Source organism: Ascaphus truei, chromosome 15 (assembly GCF_040206685.1).
Source record: "Ascaphus truei isolate aAscTru1 chromosome 15, aAscTru1.hap1, whole genome shotgun sequence".
NCBI lineage: Eukaryota > Metazoa > Chordata > Amphibia > Anura > Ascaphidae > Ascaphus > Ascaphus truei.
The window spans coordinates 33,836,060-33,853,559 of NC_134497.1; the positions used below are offsets into that span (position 1 = coordinate 33,836,060).

A 17,500-nucleotide genomic window follows, 5' to 3' on the forward strand; every position below is an offset into this window, starting at 1 on the left:
AGGTGAAGGGGGGGGGTGGAAGGGAGGTGAAGGGGGGGGGTGGAAGGGAGGTGAAGGGGGGGGGTGGAAGGGAGGTGAAGGGGGGGGTGGAGGGGAGGTGAAGGGGGGGGTGGAGGGGAGGTGAAGGGGGGGGTGGAGGGGAGGTGAAGGGGAGGGTGGAAGGGAGGTGAAGGGGGGGGTGGAAGGGAGGTGAGAGGGGGGGTGGAAGGGAGGTGAAGGGGGGGTTGAGGGGAGGTGAAGGGGGGGTGAAGAGGGGGGGTGGAGGGGAGGTGAAGGGGGGGGTGGAGGGGAGGTAAATGGGGAGGTGAAGGGGAGTGGAAGGGAGGAGAAGTGGAGTGAGGGGAGGTGAAAGGGGGTGAGGGGAGGTGAACGGGGGCGAGGGGTGGGTGAGGGGAGGTGAAGGCCGCTCACTCACCCGTCCGGCGGGTCCCACGTGGATCTGAGGCGGGAGGCAGCTTGTTGTGGCCGCTCCCCCGCTGTGTCCCTGGCGCTCGCTTCCCCGCTGACTGTAGCGGCGCCGGGGGGGGGGGGGGGGGTATCGGGGAGACACTGACATTGGAGGGGAGGGGGGTGGAGGGGAGGTGAAGGGGGGGTGGAGGGGAGGTGAAGGGGGGTGGAAGGGAGGTGAAGGCCGCTCACTCACCCATCCGGCAGGTCCCATGTGGATCTGAGGTGGCCGCTCCCCCGCTGTGTCCCGGGCGCCGCCATCTTGGGTACTCGGCGCCGCGAGGCAGCCTGCCTGGCCACTGGCTGTTCCCCCGCCGGGGAGGGGGTGAGTTGTAGCGCCGGGGAGGGGGGGCATGTATATGTGTGGGGGGTGAGAGGTGGGAGATATAGAAGGGGGGTCTCGCACGGCCGCTGACACTGGGTGGGGGGGGGGCGCTGAAGGGGTAATAATAGTGTGTGTGTCCCGCTGACTGTAGCGGCGCCGGGGGAGAGGGGGGGCCGGGTGAAAGCGCGGGAGACACGGGGAGAGGAGGAGGTGCGCGCGGGTGCTGCTAACACTGTGAGCCCCGCTAATGTAGGTAACACCCCCCTACTCTCGTGTGTGTGTGTGTGTGTGTGTGTGTGTGTCCCTGTGTGTGTGTCCTTTGGCCCGTCACTCCGCCTCAGGCCAATGAGAGGTGTGCGGGGGCGGGCGGGCCAAGGGACCAATGAGATTGCCGCTAGGGACGCAGACATACAGTGCTTTCACAAATATATAGTAGATATATATATATATATATATATATATATATATTATACATATATACCGTCTGTCCGGGACTGCTAGAACACTGTCTTTAAGGGTAGGTTAAATGACGTGGCGTAACGTGCTGTTCCTTTAAACAGGCTACTGCCTGGTTTATTCAGTCCCAGGCACGGAGACTGCCACACTGAATACAAAAGAAAACACAAGCAAAACAAAACCCTGCTCACCTGTGCAATAACTTAACTGAGGTTCACCCTGACTGGGGTTGGGGCGGCTTATCCGCTTCCAACAAACAAAAATAAGGAACTTTGCAATTTGAGAAAAAACAGAATGATATAACCTGTTTGGGGAGAGGCTTTTCCCCTCTGCTTCCAGCAGCCTTCCTGCCTCCAGTCTCTTGGGGAGAGGGAAGAGGAACCAGGAAATCAGCCTTAAATACCTGATTTCTATCTAGCAGGACAGGTGACAGAAATCAGGCAGCAGACAAACTCTGGTCTGGATCCCTCATCTCTCAGTTCCAGCACTTGCCAAACTGTGGGATGGAGTGCATGCATTCTGAGGCTGCACCTTCCAGCCTAAACAGGATAGAAGCTGTTCAGTATCCTGGGAGCCCTATATATGGAATTTATTACCAGGGGCACAATATATATATATATAAAATTTTATTTTTTTATGTCAAAAGGAGTGCAACTGAGCGTGGCAAATGTATACAACAAAAGTGTGACGGTTCATGGGATTCCTGCCCCTTCATGTGTCCCCGTCACCGCTGTTTCCCCTGCCTCTGACCTTTCCCCCTTGCCTCCTCGTATCCTCTCCCTTCCTCCTCCCGCATTTGTCCCTCTGCGGCATGCCCTGACGTGCTCCCAATTGCCGCGCGCGTTCCCTGCAAGGCGCGCGCATGTCCCCAGGCTCCCGATCCCTCCGCGGCACTCAGTGCTCACGGCACTTCTCTGTCTCCCCTCCGGTTACATTACCTCCTGCAGTCACTCCCCCGGTTCCCTCTCCTCCCTCGGCGGGCGCCCCTGCAGCACGGCGTTCCGCGTGTCTCCTGACGCAGCCTGTGCGCGCGCACCCTAACCTTACAGAGGGCGCGCGCACACGTTCCTCTTGTAGGCTTTCCCAAACCTCTGGCTCCGCCCCCCATGCTGTACAAGCCATTGCCCTCTCCGATTTGCCTGTCTCCTCTCTCTCTCCTTCTCACCTATCCCTGCTGTCTCTCGCTTTACCCTCTGCTCCTCCTCTCTCCCATTGGTGTTCCCTCCTTTATAACCCCAGTGTGTCCATTTCCTCGTTGCTCTGCACAGCTTCTTGTGACCCGTGTGTGCAGTCCTATGCTTGGCTCTCCTGTCTCTTCCAGCGTTTGTCCCTGTTCCCTGCTTACCTTTGGATCTCCCTGGAACTCTGATTTGTACTGGTTAACCCTGCTCTCTCCTGCCCTTGGACCCTGCTTTCGGATACGACTTTGCTGTCTTCTGTTACCCCTGGACTCTGGCCTACGGACATCACCATCCTGCTCTCTATCGCCCCAGGACTCTGGCACATGGACATCACTATCCGAACTCTGAAACCCAAGGCGTTGCAAGTATACCTTAACCCTTTTTCTATAGGCCCGGCAATGCACTACCACACTCAGGGCACGCCCTCACTGCTGTGGGTGCGTGGGAAACCCTTCCCACCTCAGTACTGGGGACTGGCCAGGTCTGCGGGCATACAGGCGTTACAAAAAGACAGGGGTGCCCAATGCTACATCCAATTGACAAAACATATATAGTAATAAGTATAAAGTTTAAATACTTCAATAATAATATTTTCTTGGTTATTTAGTTAAACCCTTTGGCAAAAGCGTCATAACCCTGCATACCAACGTCAATGTATAACCAAATGTGAAGATCCTAACACTAAACTATGAGGGGAAACATCCACAATGAGTCCTGTCCATTCAGCAAAATGCTAGAACCTCCCAAGTTAAAAAGGTGGGGAGGGGTGAGCTCTGGGAGGAGGGGCCACTTACCTCCAAACAACTGTTGCCAGTTAGGAATTAAATTAACACACACATTCCCAGTTAGCTCAAACATCCCCAAGGTATGTCTACTTTTTTTTTTACATGTATTGGGGGGGGGGGGGGTATTTTTATGTGTATTGGGGGGAGTGGAGGTCTTTTTATATGTATTGGGGGGAAGTGGGTGTTGGTTTAGCTCATCCTGCCTATGTAAATAATGCACAAACACAGATAATAATAACGCTCAATTCCAAATAAATAACAATTATAGAATAGGCACCAGGTGCATAGGGAAAATCAGACAGAGTACAGACAAGACAGTGACCGAGGTCACATGAGTCCCTTGTTAACACGCACTCATGGTGCAATAATAATAATAAATGGAGGGATATAGTGATCATCAGAGAAGCCTAGCTTTGCGCCAATCACCCACAAATAATGGGGTTATATGGCGATGGGACATCTAAGCTGTTAAAAGTAAAAATAATAAATGTTTTATTGGAATACTAATACGCCGAAACAAGTGATAGTATGTATAAGTGGTTTAAAAATAGGATTAAAATAAATCCCCAAACTGGGAGGTGCTAGGGCGAGAACTGGTAGTGGGGATGGTAGTGGCAGTATAAAGTATATATGCGTAATAAACGCTAATGCCACACACAAGTTGTACCCTCTTGTGTAACTACCATGTGGATAAGGTACATAGATGATATCTTGCTGATATGGAATGGTACGGAAAGTCTTTTGATAGAATTCATTGATGTACTTAATGCTAATGACTTTAATCTGAGATTGACTTATGTATCTAGTCCGCATAGCATTGATTTTCTGGACCTTACGATTACCAAGAACAAGGAAGGTTTCTTTAAACCCATTTGTACACGATTAGATTAGATTATTTAATCACTATTTAGAATTTATCACTGTTTAAGTACATAATATTTATTTAGTTTTCACTTAATAGAGGAGCGCCTTAATCACATTTTTTTGTACAATATACATAGGAAAGACAGGGCTAACGCCAGCCTCGAGTAGGTGATAAAATATTTGCGGTATTTCTGCCGTTCATCCCGTTCCGATAAATATCAGAACTTGATGTATGGCAGTTTTTACTTGAAAATGTGGTATTATGCCTGTTTTGTATCAGATCTGATGCTTTTAACAGGTCCGATAAAAAGTTCTTTCTTTTTGGCGCTGCAACGCTGATTCATTGCACGATAATAATAAGGTGCTTTTTTATGGGCGGTAATATGGCATTTTTGGTTACCGCACCTTGATGTATCCGACCCTCTGACTCATCAGGTTTCGTGATATTAAGTTCTAGTTGACCCGTAATGGTGTATGCAGATCTATCAATATTTGCAATTTAACATTAGTAATAAGACAATAGAGAGGTAAAAACCACGTTACACACATTCCTGGTTACCTTGTGAAGGCACGTTACTTTTTTACAGCGTATCCCACTTGATACCAAGCTCTTTCCCATATTCATCTCCATACCAGACCAGGAGCTCTGTGTGTGGGAGGAGGTCTGTGCAGGTTCTGTAGTAGATTTTCCTGTGGTACTGCAACGCCACAAGGTTCTGTTCTTCCTCGTTTCTCGCACAATTTACAAACCTAAAATTGGGACAGTTGGTGAGGTCTCAAAGTAATGTCTATTTTATAAAGGAAGAGCTGAAAAAAAGATACAAATTAATAAGAATGGGACTTGTCTTTTCTTTCTTCTCTACAGCTTTTGAGGTGAACAGAAGTTAATGGAGAGCAATGTATAGAGGTGCGCAAACTTTTCTGTTTTGGCCTCCCCCTGCCAGCTCTCCCCCCTGCTCGCGGCCCCCTTCCCTTAACGGCTCGAAGCTTTGCAGCTTCCTATAATGTCATGTTACACCGCATCGGCATGGCATGGCAAAGCGTTTGCTGAAGAGGCAGTTCATGGCCACGCCACCTCCTCCCCCCCTATCGCTCCACATAGACCACAGATCGCAGACTATCTGTGGGTTTTTTGTGTCCTGATTTCTTTAACCCCTTGCTCCCCTGTTTTTTCTGTTTTTTAACTTCTGCAATCATACACACACACACTTGAGCGCAGACAGCGGCGCGAAAAGATGAATTTCCTCATCTTCGCCGCTGTCTGTGGGCTCCCCTCTCCCTGCCGTGCGCACGCGCGGCCCTTCTATAGAAAGGCTGACTAACGTCAGCCAACTAAAAATCCTCGCACGCGCCCGGCACTATATAATGTGCCTAAGGCAATATACGGCCAGCAATGGTGCTGAACAAGGCTGTGAGGAGAAGACAGGAGAGAGGGGAGAGGTGTAAAGAGCTGCTGTGATCACATGCTCATTGCCATTTACTTGAGTGGCTGTAAGGCCTGGGACATGCGGTGCTTTCCCTGGCCTTACACAGCGCGCCGTCCGTGGGCGTGTCGGGGGCGGGCCAGTGACGTCACGGAGCTGGTTCGCCCTCATTGGGCGAACAGCTCACGTGACCGGCCCTGCGCTCCGGCGAGCGCCAAATTTCAAACTACCGTCAGACACACGCTTCCCCAAGCGTGCGGACGCGTGCGCGAGCCCCTGCTAAAGCCGCTCTCATTGTGGCTGCAGGAGCTCAGTCCCGAGCAGCAGCACGGGTTAGCGCATAAGCGCTGACCATGTCCGAGGCCTTACAGTGCAATTGAGGCTATTGCACTTTAGTGAATCTAGTGTTTGGTAAACAGAGGAGGCAAAGTGGATAAGGAAAAATAACCATCTGTACCTGGGAGGCAAATAAAGGTTGTGAGAGGAAGGGGGATACAGAACACAAACAGCAATAGAAACAGTAAGAGAAACCATGTGAGACGGGTAACTCTTCTCTTGAGGGGATATAGGGGAAATAATTTGACAAGCTGTTAGGGGGATAAACTAAATGAATATTTCTGTAACTTCAGTAGTTTCGGGGGTTTTGCGAGGATTTGGAAAGACAATAAGTGATGGTAATGGTCACAGAGTAATAGCCTGGAGAATATAGATTTGCCATTAGCTGCCCAGTAAACTATGTAAAGTAGTGTAGGTGACAGCAACCAAAGTTATCCATGATGTCAACAGCTGCCTCTGGTTAAATAAGGCTTTGAAAAAAATGGCACTGCGTTCCTAAGACGGGGAAAGGCTTGTGTGGGGTGAGAGGAAAAGGAGCGCTTAGGATAGCTAGCAAGGGGATAAGGCTGATTGTACAAACTCTTATGGGTTTGTAATCTCAGGATTTATTTAAACTGAAGCAGAGTAGGAAAATGGTATTTAAAGGGGCAGTCCCTCCTAGGAAGAACCTGAACCAACAACAATGGCATATTTAATAGGTTAAATGCAGCGAATTGTCAAGTTAAAAAACCCGTTTACCACACAAAAAAACATAACACTTCCATAGAAAAAAATGTAATTATAATGACCTCATTAGTCAAACACATAAATGTTTCTGGTGAAATACACAAAAGGATTTATTTCACAATACACAAATAAGTAAAAGTTATTTTAACCCTGAGTGACGGAGGAGTTACGTGATCGCTCCCTCACTGATGACAGAACAGACGGGGAGACCCCTCCCTTCTATCCCACGTAGTGATAGATCCGTCCTGCCCTGCACAGGAGCACAGAATGACATCTCCCCTAGGAAAACCAGCAGGATTACTATGATGTAGCTATTACATCATGGGGCCAGACGCGGTGACTTAGCAGCTACATCAAAAGGACACCCAAAGGGTTAAATGGTGATTTCATCCTTTTCAAGGAAGTCTTGTACTCCAAGTGATTTCATGTTTTCCCGCCGCTAGGTTGGATTTAAAGCAGCAGTTCAAGCTGCCTTTAAAAAAAAAAAAAATATGTTCCCCTTCGATATGCACATCAATGCAATGCAAACACTGACAAGTGATTAGCTAAATCGACGATCGATTAGTTGTATGTGATCAATCGGTGAAGATTTGGCTCGAGGGTTCGCTAAATCACTGCGTAATGCAGTCAGTGGAACATATATTTATATTCATATGCGTTCCACAGACGTGTGCTCGCTCCCGAGCCCTGGTCCTGTCTCATGTGGCTTCTCGAGAATCTCCCTGTCGAAGAAAGTATTGTGATTTGAACTATTCAGACAGTAATTCATAATGATTGATTGGGGTTGCACTGAGACACACAGCGTTATGACCTAGGCAGTGTTCTATTGCGGCCACCCAGCAAGTCACAGCTGTGTTTACGAGAGGCAATAGCACATGGCTAATTTATATTCACTGCACATTCTCACACGCTGGATAGGGTTACGCTGATAAACGCAATGTCATGACGTAGGCAGTGTTTACTGCGGTCACTTAGCAACCCACAGCGTGCGTGCGTGTGTTGATAGTAGAGAACAACACATGGCTAATTAATATTCACTGCACCCTCCACCACGCGCGCATACACAGCTGTTAGGTATAGACTAGTTATCGATTTTTCGCACCAAAACACACAGCGCAATGACGCAAGGGGGAGGGGTTTTACACTATAAGACAGGGGCTAATGGAGACGCGAATCAGCTCTATGATTAAGGACCACGCAGGTCCGAAACGCGTCAGAGTGTGTCCCCCATACCATATGTTTTTTCAATAAAATTTCATTTTTAATCTACACCTTGCTGGTCTCTCATCTCTACAAGCTGTGCACCGCTGGAATCTTCGGATCCTTCCTACTGTGATTTGAACTAAACTGGTTCCTGGGGTAAGGTCAGCTTCTACTATTAATCCAGATATATGCGGGTGGATATACCAGAGACACAGGTTTAAACCTCTGTCAGTCTGGCCCATGACTGCTATGGATTCTACTATTCTGTTTATCCCACTTAAGTCTACTCAATTATTATTAATAAGCTACTAGATAGCACTTATGATCTTGCTAATGTGCCTCGTGTCTACAGTATCTACAATGGGAGTTATGTCTTTTAATCTATATATCCCTAATGGTTTGTAGTTTGCCTTGTTATCTTATGCTCAGATAAATGTGTAATAATGCTGCTTTTGACTGTAAGCTCATAACATTGAACCATCTTTTAACTTGCTCCTTTTCAGCTTTAACCCCTTCGTTTTGGCACAAAAATCATCTAAGAAAGAAAATATCAGCATGGCAGCTCCCAGCTCTTCAGACTAATTTATAGTCATTAAATATCCTTTGTGGCACCAATATAGTGCGTACATGTTGCTTCAATTTACTGTCACTTAAGTGTAACTTATGCAATTTGACTTCTCACAGTTCAGCAAGTGTGCTGAGCTGTCTCTGTGTGACTATTTTGTTATTCGTTTCCCAGGTTGCTTAGCGACGTGACGTCTTCATCGTCATATGACGCTACGATGACGTCATACATCAACCAGACAGTACTGAGGCTGCAGTGGCTGCCCGGCTCTAAACACAGGTGATGGGTATGAGGTGATGGTGTAACCCCTAGGGGTATATATACTTGTTAGTGTCGGTATTGCAGTAAGGTGTATGGTCTGAGTAGAGGACGTGTCTGTCCTGAAACGCCACGTGTTTGCATGTACCTGCTCTGATGCTTTGAATACAAAGTAAGTTACTTACAGAAAAGGCTCCTGTGTGCTTCCTGCACCACTTTATTTCTTCATCTTCTCTTTCCCGGAAGTGGAGACACTGACTACATCCAGGTCACAGCTCTGTGTCCTACTGCGCATGCTCACACTAAGAGGATCATGGGAGTTGTAGTTTTTAGACTTCAAAATGGATCACTTGTCACATACTGTGTGGATTAAGACAGTAACATTTCCCAGGCACTGTGCTAGGGAAAGATAGTTTCTGCTGCATGTGGATGTGTATACTCCTCTTGGTCCTTAACATATCTCAGTAAAGCTGCTTCAGTTCCTCCCTTTTGGCCAATGTTGATATGAAGGAGGTAACCTGGATATGACATAACCTGAGGCTGTAACACAACTTAGGCACGTTCTATAGTGCCGGGTGTGCGCTACGCTGTGCGCGCGGAATTTTAGTTGGCTGACATCAATCAGCCCTTCTACACAAGGGCCGCGCACGGCAGGGAGAGGGGAGCCGACAGACAGCGGCGAAGATAAAGAAATTCATCTTTTCCCGCCACTACCTGCGCTCAAATGTATGTGTGGATTTGTGGGTGTGTTTGTATGGTTATGTGTGTGTGTGGGGGGGAAGGGTCAAGGATTGTAATCTAGGACTTACTTTCACTCACACAACCCATGCACACACATATACTCACACATACATTATCTGAAGCTCCCGGCTCTATAGACAGGAAAAGCATGTGGCATGTGCACGCACGTTCGCATAAGCACGCACGGCCGCATGCAGTATATAACAGCCCCAAGGCTGCGTCCCCCCGTGCCGCGCTCATGCTTGTGGGGGGCTTGGCCTAAACAGTGACTGGTGCTGATTGGCTGAGGAGGTCATGTGACCTCAGTATGCCTCAAAGTCAATTTAATCTGTCTCGGCAAGCACCCAAGCTTGATTGCGAGATCAGCAGCAGCGTGCCTGCGAGATCAGCAGCAGCGTGCATGCAGCCTTAAGTACCACACACACACAATAAAAATAAAAAATAAAATATATATATATATATATATAAGGAAAAGGGGTTTGATACCGCATACACTCCGTATAATAATTACGGTACCCACAAGCTGGCTAATTACATATATATTATGATTATGCCAGCGGTGCTTCGGGTTAAAGGATAATATGAGCACAAAGAGAAAAGTATCCCAAACGAGCACACTGGTATACCAAGTTATCTCAAGTTTATTACACATCAAATGAATGGACAATACAAAAAAGTTTAAAAAGAGGCAAGAACACCCTACGTGACATTTGACAGAACATATACTGTATTCTTAATGTAATCAATGTAATGATTTCAACTGATGCTCTAACAAAGCTTAATAACCTCAGGTGAACAATGCTAATACAGTCATGTGTACAGAAAGGCAGAAGAGTTGCTATGACTAAAGAGAACTTCTCTGTGTGCAATAAATAACAATCAGTAAACTCTGACAATTGTAGATGGATGAAACATCTAAAGACATACTGTAATAATCAGTCTAAGTCAGTCAGCGCTGTATCACAGTGAACTAGATGAAAACACTGGATTACCGTAAGGTTGGTGAACTCAGAGAAAATTCTCTACCATATAATTGGTAGACACAATGAATGTAACATAGCTTATATATCTGTGAAGAAAGCTAAGGGAGCGAAAATAGGACCAATACTTGAAAGGATGGAGACACCTGTAGATACAGAGTGTGAATTAAATATTATTAACTTGTCGGCTTTTATCTTGACTGAGGACCAATCGAACGTCCTAAAACGTGGTCTCTCTTTTTCCCCTTCTCATAATATGGACTGTTTTGATTGGATCAAAGACTTGAATTTATTTTGTAGGAAACTTCTTTTGTTTAAACATTACTCACGGACAACTAATCCAGATGATGACATCCCATTAGAAGTACAATGGAATACACAGGAAACTGCAGCCATCCAAGACTTGGATTCTTTTTTTGAACATCAAGAAATTGTACAGACAGATGAAGTTAAAATCCTATCTAGTCTGAAGCCTAAATCCATTTTCTGCCATCCATGGCAAACTTGTCCTCAAGTGGATGTCTTTGCGAGACTTGTAGCGGATAAGTTCAAGAAACTGCCTATCTTTGCTGGCGAGCATAATCTTACGAAATCAGAACAGAAGGCACTGGCTGAGCTCTGTCAAATGACCGATGTGGAAATTAAAAGGAGTGACAAGGGAGGTAACATTGTGATCTGGCCCAAAGAGATGTATGAGAGGGAGGTCCTGAAACAACTAAGGGACCCAGATTGCTATTCAGAACTGAGAATGACCCAACAGTTAGATTTAAAGCAGAACAGGATCTACTGTTAAGAACCGCTGTGTTAGATGGTGTATTAACCTAACGAAACAGCGATGCTCTATTCTCTAAATGCCCAAGAGTACCTACCTTTTATGTACTTCCGAAGATTCGTAAGAACGTTTCCCACCCCCCCACGGAGACCAATTGTCTCAGGCATAGGAGGGTTATGCGAACCCGTGTGCAGATTTATAGATTTATTTTTACGTTTATCTGTGGAGACCGTCCTCTCCTTATATTTAGAGCACGTCGCAGTCGACTTGCGACGTTGAATCTGTCTATACGTGTATCATGGGTTAAGGGCGACCAAATTTTATCTTTCTATGCAGAATGTCTCGGGTAACCTTATTCATCTTATCCAGACACTTCTGCATTTCATACTAACACACAAATATTTTCTTTTTAAGAACAAATATTTTCTTCAAAAAAGAGGAACTGCCATGGGGTGGTGGGAGAGGGAAATTGTCTTTTCGGAAGACAATTTACACTTCACACAGTCTGTGTCGTTGTGGTTGAGATACATCGACGCTATCCTCATTCAATGGCAGTTAACTGCTGAGAGGTTTGCAGAGTTCGTCGATGTTCTCAACCACAACGACTACAATATCAAACTTTCCTTCCAATGTAGTCCCAGCAGGGTGGAATTTCTAGATCTATTTATCAGTATAGGAGCTGATGGTAGTCCTTGTACGGATGTCTTCCGGAAGAAGACTGCCACCAACTCACTTCTCCACGATGCAAGTTTCCACCCAGCACACCAAATAAGAGGTATCCCCAAAAGTGAATTTCGGAGGTTGAGACGTAATGTCTCCACAAATGATTGATTTACTGAAAGAGCAGAAGAAATGAAAGATCAATTTCTTAAACGGGGATATAGTAAATCATGTATTAACAAAGGCCTTCAGAACAGTAGTGCAACCCCAAGAGTATCTCTGCTACAACCCAGGCCCAAAATACATGATGGTCAACATCAAATTTGTTTCGTTGGTAGCTATAACCGACAATGGGGAGATATACGCAATATTCTCCAACAAAATTGGCCAGTCTTAATGACAGATCCTGACCTTAGGAAAGTACTTGGTGAGAGAGTGACTATGACCAGTCACAGAACTCCCAATCTGCAAGATAAACTGGCGCATAGTCACTATGTACCCAAAGTCAACACCACATTTCTGACTGCTTTTTCCAAGAGAGGATTCTTTAAATGTAGGAATTGCTCTGCATGTAGATATATGCTCCAGTCCGATTTTCCGTCTTTATGTCCTCAAAACTACAAGATTTTTAAATTGTAAAAGTAAAGGGGTTCTATATTGTATTCTTTGCCCCTGTGGACTTACATATATTGGAATGACCACTCAATAGTTAAGGTTTCGTGTACTGGAGCATACCAGAAATATAAAAAAATGCCATGAGGGATCTTCAGGCATGTATAAAAATTACATCGGTTGCAAAGCATTTTATGCGCAAACATAATTCCGATTATACATCCCTACTAGCTTTTGCTATTGAGAAAGTCTCTCTTGGAATTCGTGGCGGAGATCACGAACAGGCTCTGTTACGCAGAGAATGCAGGTGGATTGTACAAATAGACTCCATGATCCCTAAAGGTCTTAATGACTATTTAAGCTTCTCCATGGTTTGTGATTCCCTTATAAATACAAAAATCACCATATTTGGTGATAGTGTTAGCTTCATTCCACGAGTATATCCTACTTAACTCTCTCATTTTTTATATTTATTTTTATGTCTTTGTTTTCATTTTGATATTTATTTTTTGTATATTTTAATAAAGATCTAAAAATGGAGAAATAACTGAAATATAAACATCATAAACGATCTCAACTAAGAATTATTCTCAAACACACACAATTTTTTGCCTTCCTTTAATTGAATTACTATTTTTATTTTTAAAGGTAATTCCTCTTTTTCTGCTTTGTCTGTTTGAATCAGATTGTCCTCCGTTACTGAGATGCTATATCTGGTGCAATCCACGTATAAGATATAATGCGCTGCCCTTTGAAAAGCCTGTATCCACACTCGGATGAAGCTAAAACAGGTTACCATGACAACGACGCAGATCGCGTGATGACATCAACGCTAATCCATTCCGTCGATTGGCTCCCGCAGTGTAGAGGGCTTGGATACACATATATACAGCGCGGCCATTGAATTTCAATCCTTACCCTCTGGCTCCGTCATTGACTGTGTATATTGTTGTTATGACGACGACGTCGGATGCGTAATGACGTCACTGACGGCGCCGGTCTTAGACTGGATACGTGCATATAATGATATCTGTAGCAGTTCATGTATACACATTACAGATGGGTCTGATCACCCTTAATTATGGGGTTTTGGCCCGAAATTAGGGTTTAAATGTCTGGTCTGCCTCGACTGTCATTACCACTCCCCGAGGAAGACGCAAGTCGAAACGCGTAGGAGTGGGAAGTCAGTGGCAGGACACTTCATCTCTTCTCCTAATGGAGAGCACGTAGCTCTACTGACTTTATTTCTGATGCTTTATTTGCCTTTCATGAAATGTTCATTGACTCTTATTCCGCAATATATATTCTGCTACATTTGTTACGTCTGCAAACCTGATGGTAGAGATATTCTCTCTGGGTTCAACTATTTATGAGCCTTCAATGCTTTTACTAAGCTTCTTGTGATATATTCACAGATATATAAGCTACTGGTATGTTACATTCATTGTGTCTTCCAATTATATGGTAGAGAATGTTCTTTGAGTTCACCAAACTTAGGGTAATCCAGTGTTTATCTAGTTCACTGTGATACAGCGCTGAGTGACTTAAACTGATTATTATGTCTTTAGATGTGACTACATTGTTTCATCCATCTACAACAGTCAAAGTTTACTGATTATTATTTATTGCACACAGAGAAGTTCTCTTTAGGCATATCAACGCTTCTGCCTTTCTGTACACATGACTATTAGCATTGTTCATCTGAGGTTATTGAGCTTTGTTAGAGCATCAGTTGAAATCATTACATTGATTACATTAAGTATATACGATCTGTCAGATGTCACGTAGGGTGTTCCTGCCACTTTTTAAACTTTTTCGTATTGTTCTTTCATTTGATGTGAAATAAACTTGAGATAACTTGGTATTCCCTTGTGCTCGTTTGGGATACTTTTCTCTTTTTATATATATATATATATATATATATATATATATGTAGCCATGCTGTAAAATGGACTGCAGTCATCTCTCCTGCTGGCAGTAAGACCTGGTAAGTTACAGGGATGCCAGCAGTAATCATGGAGTGAGGTGCCCTATGTGTGGATGGGAGTGGTTACATACTCTGAGTCCACCATTTGTGACATCAGAGATGTGCCCGCTCCCTGGAGATATAAGGCACAGCACTGTTCAAAGTTAGTTGTTGTAGTAAGGAGCAGGTCTGCGTTGAGACCTGGGAGCAGGAGGCCACTAGTGCTGTAACTAGTGGCCTTGTTATATTCATTCAGCCTCAAGCTGTATACGCCATACTGTGTCCAGGGACCTGGCACAGGGGTGATCTCCCTGAGGGGAGAGGGGATCCTACTCCATTGGGAGGGTGTACTTTTGAAGGGAGTACATGGCGCAATGTGCGGCTAAGAGACTTACTGCGAGGGGCAGCTAGCCCACATCAAGCAATAAAGATGACCTTGTTCAATCATACCCTCGTGTGTGAGTGTGGAGTAATTACACAGAGGGATGCACCACAGAGGAGTTCCTCACCAGGACCATCCACAAGCGGATGCAGAGATCCTGATGAGGTGGAGGCGCTGCACTGGATATAGGTAGGATTCACACACACTACCTCAGCTGCCTGTCTGGGTTGACATTCCCCACACAACATCATGCGGGAGACTCAGGAGTCCTGTTGCCAACAGGTGCACTACCAGACACGACCATGTAATTGGGGCTGGTTAGACCACAGGGGCCAATGTGAGATTGGGTCGGTCAGGCCAGGCCAGAAAATCTGTTACATTTGGAGGCGCTGCTGAGAGATATGTAGACCTGTCAACAGGACAGGCTTTTGCTAGGCACACTGGGAAACAGGGAAAGTGTATGCTGCCACTTTGTGCTGTGTTGGGACGGAGCCTAGGGGTAGTCAGGGGGCTGATGGAGTTTGTCAGTTCGCAGGGACGACCTAGGGGCCTGAAAGGAGTTGGGGGTTTGGAGAGGGGCTATAGCTGTCCTAGTCACCTTGAGGCAGTGCTAGTTGGTAGGATGCCTGAAGGGATAGCCTGTTAACGTGGTCAGGAATTCTGGAGAGGGTCTGCGCTAGGCTAGCCAACAGTAGGTAGACGCCCCAGTACTGCATGGAAGAGCCAGAGTACTCTAGCCCATTCCAGACCACTTACCGAAGGGAGCACAGACTGGAGGAAGGAGATACAGCAGACACAGATAGAGTGAGCCTAGCCTGAGATAGTGCAAACACGAGTCCAGCCTACATTAGGTACACAAGGTGGTGCATCAAGGCAATCTTTATTGTACCGGTGTGGTAGCTGCCTCGCAGAGAGGAGCTCCATGTACAATAATCACAAATACAATACACCTATGGCGACCGCAAGAATGGAGGATCTGCGCGGTGCGGAAGGTCCGAGATGGCGGACAGAGGCAGATGGAGAGAGCGCACATGGCGTGTGTGCGGGTAAAGAGCAAGCTATGGAAACGACTTTTGCGAGCCTGCTGTGGAGTGGCGCCAAGGCTGTGGCCGCGCCGTTTTGGTCCTGCTTGGGACCCAGGGGTATTACCCCTGAGGACACTGAGGAGGACATTACTGTGATCTGTAGAGAACATTATGAGAGTGACTGTCAGTCGGCATACAAACAGATGAACGCTACCTCAATCATTGAAGAGACTGACAGTGCAATCCAAAATGGTGGCTCCCGCTTCCCTGGGAGACCGCGTGGATTAATTGTAGAAAATTCTGCAATTGCTGGACTTGCAGAGAGTTGGCCAGGAGTGGCGCCAACAGGAAAACCCCACCCTGATGGGGGGTATGGCGCGAAAGCTGAGGCCGCGCCCTCATGGACAGTGACTAACTCAGCCCCAGTGCTGAGCCAGCCGATCAACCTGTGGGACCTGCCCCTAATCTCAACCAGGGGGAGTGGTTTCCAATTGTGCCCAGTGGGAACGGATCTTGCCGAGCGAGGAGCTGGTGAGCCGGCCGCACCCTTACAGAAAATATTCCCTGTAATTGGTGCTGCCTGTGAAAGAAAGGATAAAGAGGCTGAGAAAATTTGGCCGGGGATGGCGCCAAATAAGGAGTGGTGCTCGGGTGTTGGTGCGAAACCTGAAGCCGCGCCCCCCCGGATTGCGAAGAGTACAGCCCTAATTCCGGGACATTCTATAAGACTGTGGGACCCTCCCATAATCGCAACAAGTGGGGGTGGTTTCCAGCTTTGCCAGATGAGGGTGGAGCTAGTCAAGGGAGTGGTTGGCAATCCATCCCCTGCTCGTCAGTCACGAGGAGCCAGTACGCTGAACAGACCGTTATTGTGAGTGTCTCCTATCGTGACTATGGCCAGCAAGCCAGAAGAAAATACGATGGTCTCCACCCAACCCTATTCGGCACCAGGAGGCTTCCTGGTGATTCGGGTGGCGGGCACCGAGACTGTGGCGTGCCTCTGTCTGCAGTGCAGACTGCCCGGTGGTGCCATGTGTACAGCGGCAAGCTGCCCGCACTGTGGCCTCCAATACATGTGGCCCATGCCTACCTTCGTGCCCTACCAGACTGTCGAAGCGGTGAGAGATGCGGCTATGCTGTCAGCTGAGCTTCCCGGGGCGCTGTGGAGGGAAGGTGCGGATCCCGGAGAATGGGAATCGGGGCCGGTTGCCAAAACCAAGCCCGCGGAGAGAGAAGCTAGCGGTCAGTGTATCGGCCGAGAGACTAAGAGACGGTCACCCCGACCGGTGAACTCAAGCCCGGTGAAAGTGGATTCCTCGGATGAGGAACCTCTGGTGTCGTCCGGTGTGGTGGTTCGCCAACCATCAACCTCCTGTGGCGGTAACAGAAGAAAGGCGCCACTTAAAGGAGCTGTTGATGAGCGGAGCCGGGTGTCATCTGTACTGCGGAAGGTCGAGAGGCGGAGTCCTTCGATTCCAGGGACCGGCGGGTCCAGTGGTGAGGGTCGATCTACCCCCACACCACGAAGCGGTAAGAGCAGTCCTTTTTCTTACCTGCCGCTGACGGCGACCTCGGTGGAGGAAAGGCGTTACGAGGCCCAGGCGGGGCGGCAGAACCAAGCGGAACAACCGGATGTCGTGGTGGAGGAAGAGGTCCCGCTTTGGGGCCCATCCCAAGATGGTGGAACATCCGGCCCTGCAGATGACGTCACTTCCGGCGGGCGTGGCAGACCGGCTGGAGAGACAACTACCTATCGTGGATCAGGCAGCGCTTCCCAATCCGTGGTCCCAAG

At 47.1% G+C, this 17,500-nt stretch overlaps 2 protein-coding genes across 3 annotated transcripts in view; both read right to left on the minus strand.

Annotated features, from left to right (window-relative positions):
* The window catches only part of LOC142466779 (uncharacterized), a 34,591-nt gene extending 25,774 nt beyond the window's left edge, over window positions 1-8,817 (minus strand). For both annotated transcript variants that reach the window (XM_075572181.1, XM_075572180.1), the window contains exons 1-2: window positions 8,756-8,817; window positions 4,618-4,808 (exon numbers count right to left, since the gene is read on the minus strand). The gene's annotated coding sequence lies outside the window, so the exon portion shown is untranslated. The remainder of the gene's footprint in view (window positions 1-4,617; window positions 4,809-8,755) is intronic.
* Window positions 1-8,852, minus strand: part of LOC142466780 (uncharacterized) — a 319,451-nt gene extending 310,599 nt beyond the window's left edge. Inside the window, exon 1 of the mRNA XM_075572184.1 lies at window positions 8,756-8,852. The gene's annotated coding sequence lies outside the window, so the exon portion shown is untranslated. The remainder of the gene's footprint in view (window positions 1-8,755) is intronic.
* Window positions 8,853-17,500: the final 8,648 nt, after the last annotated feature.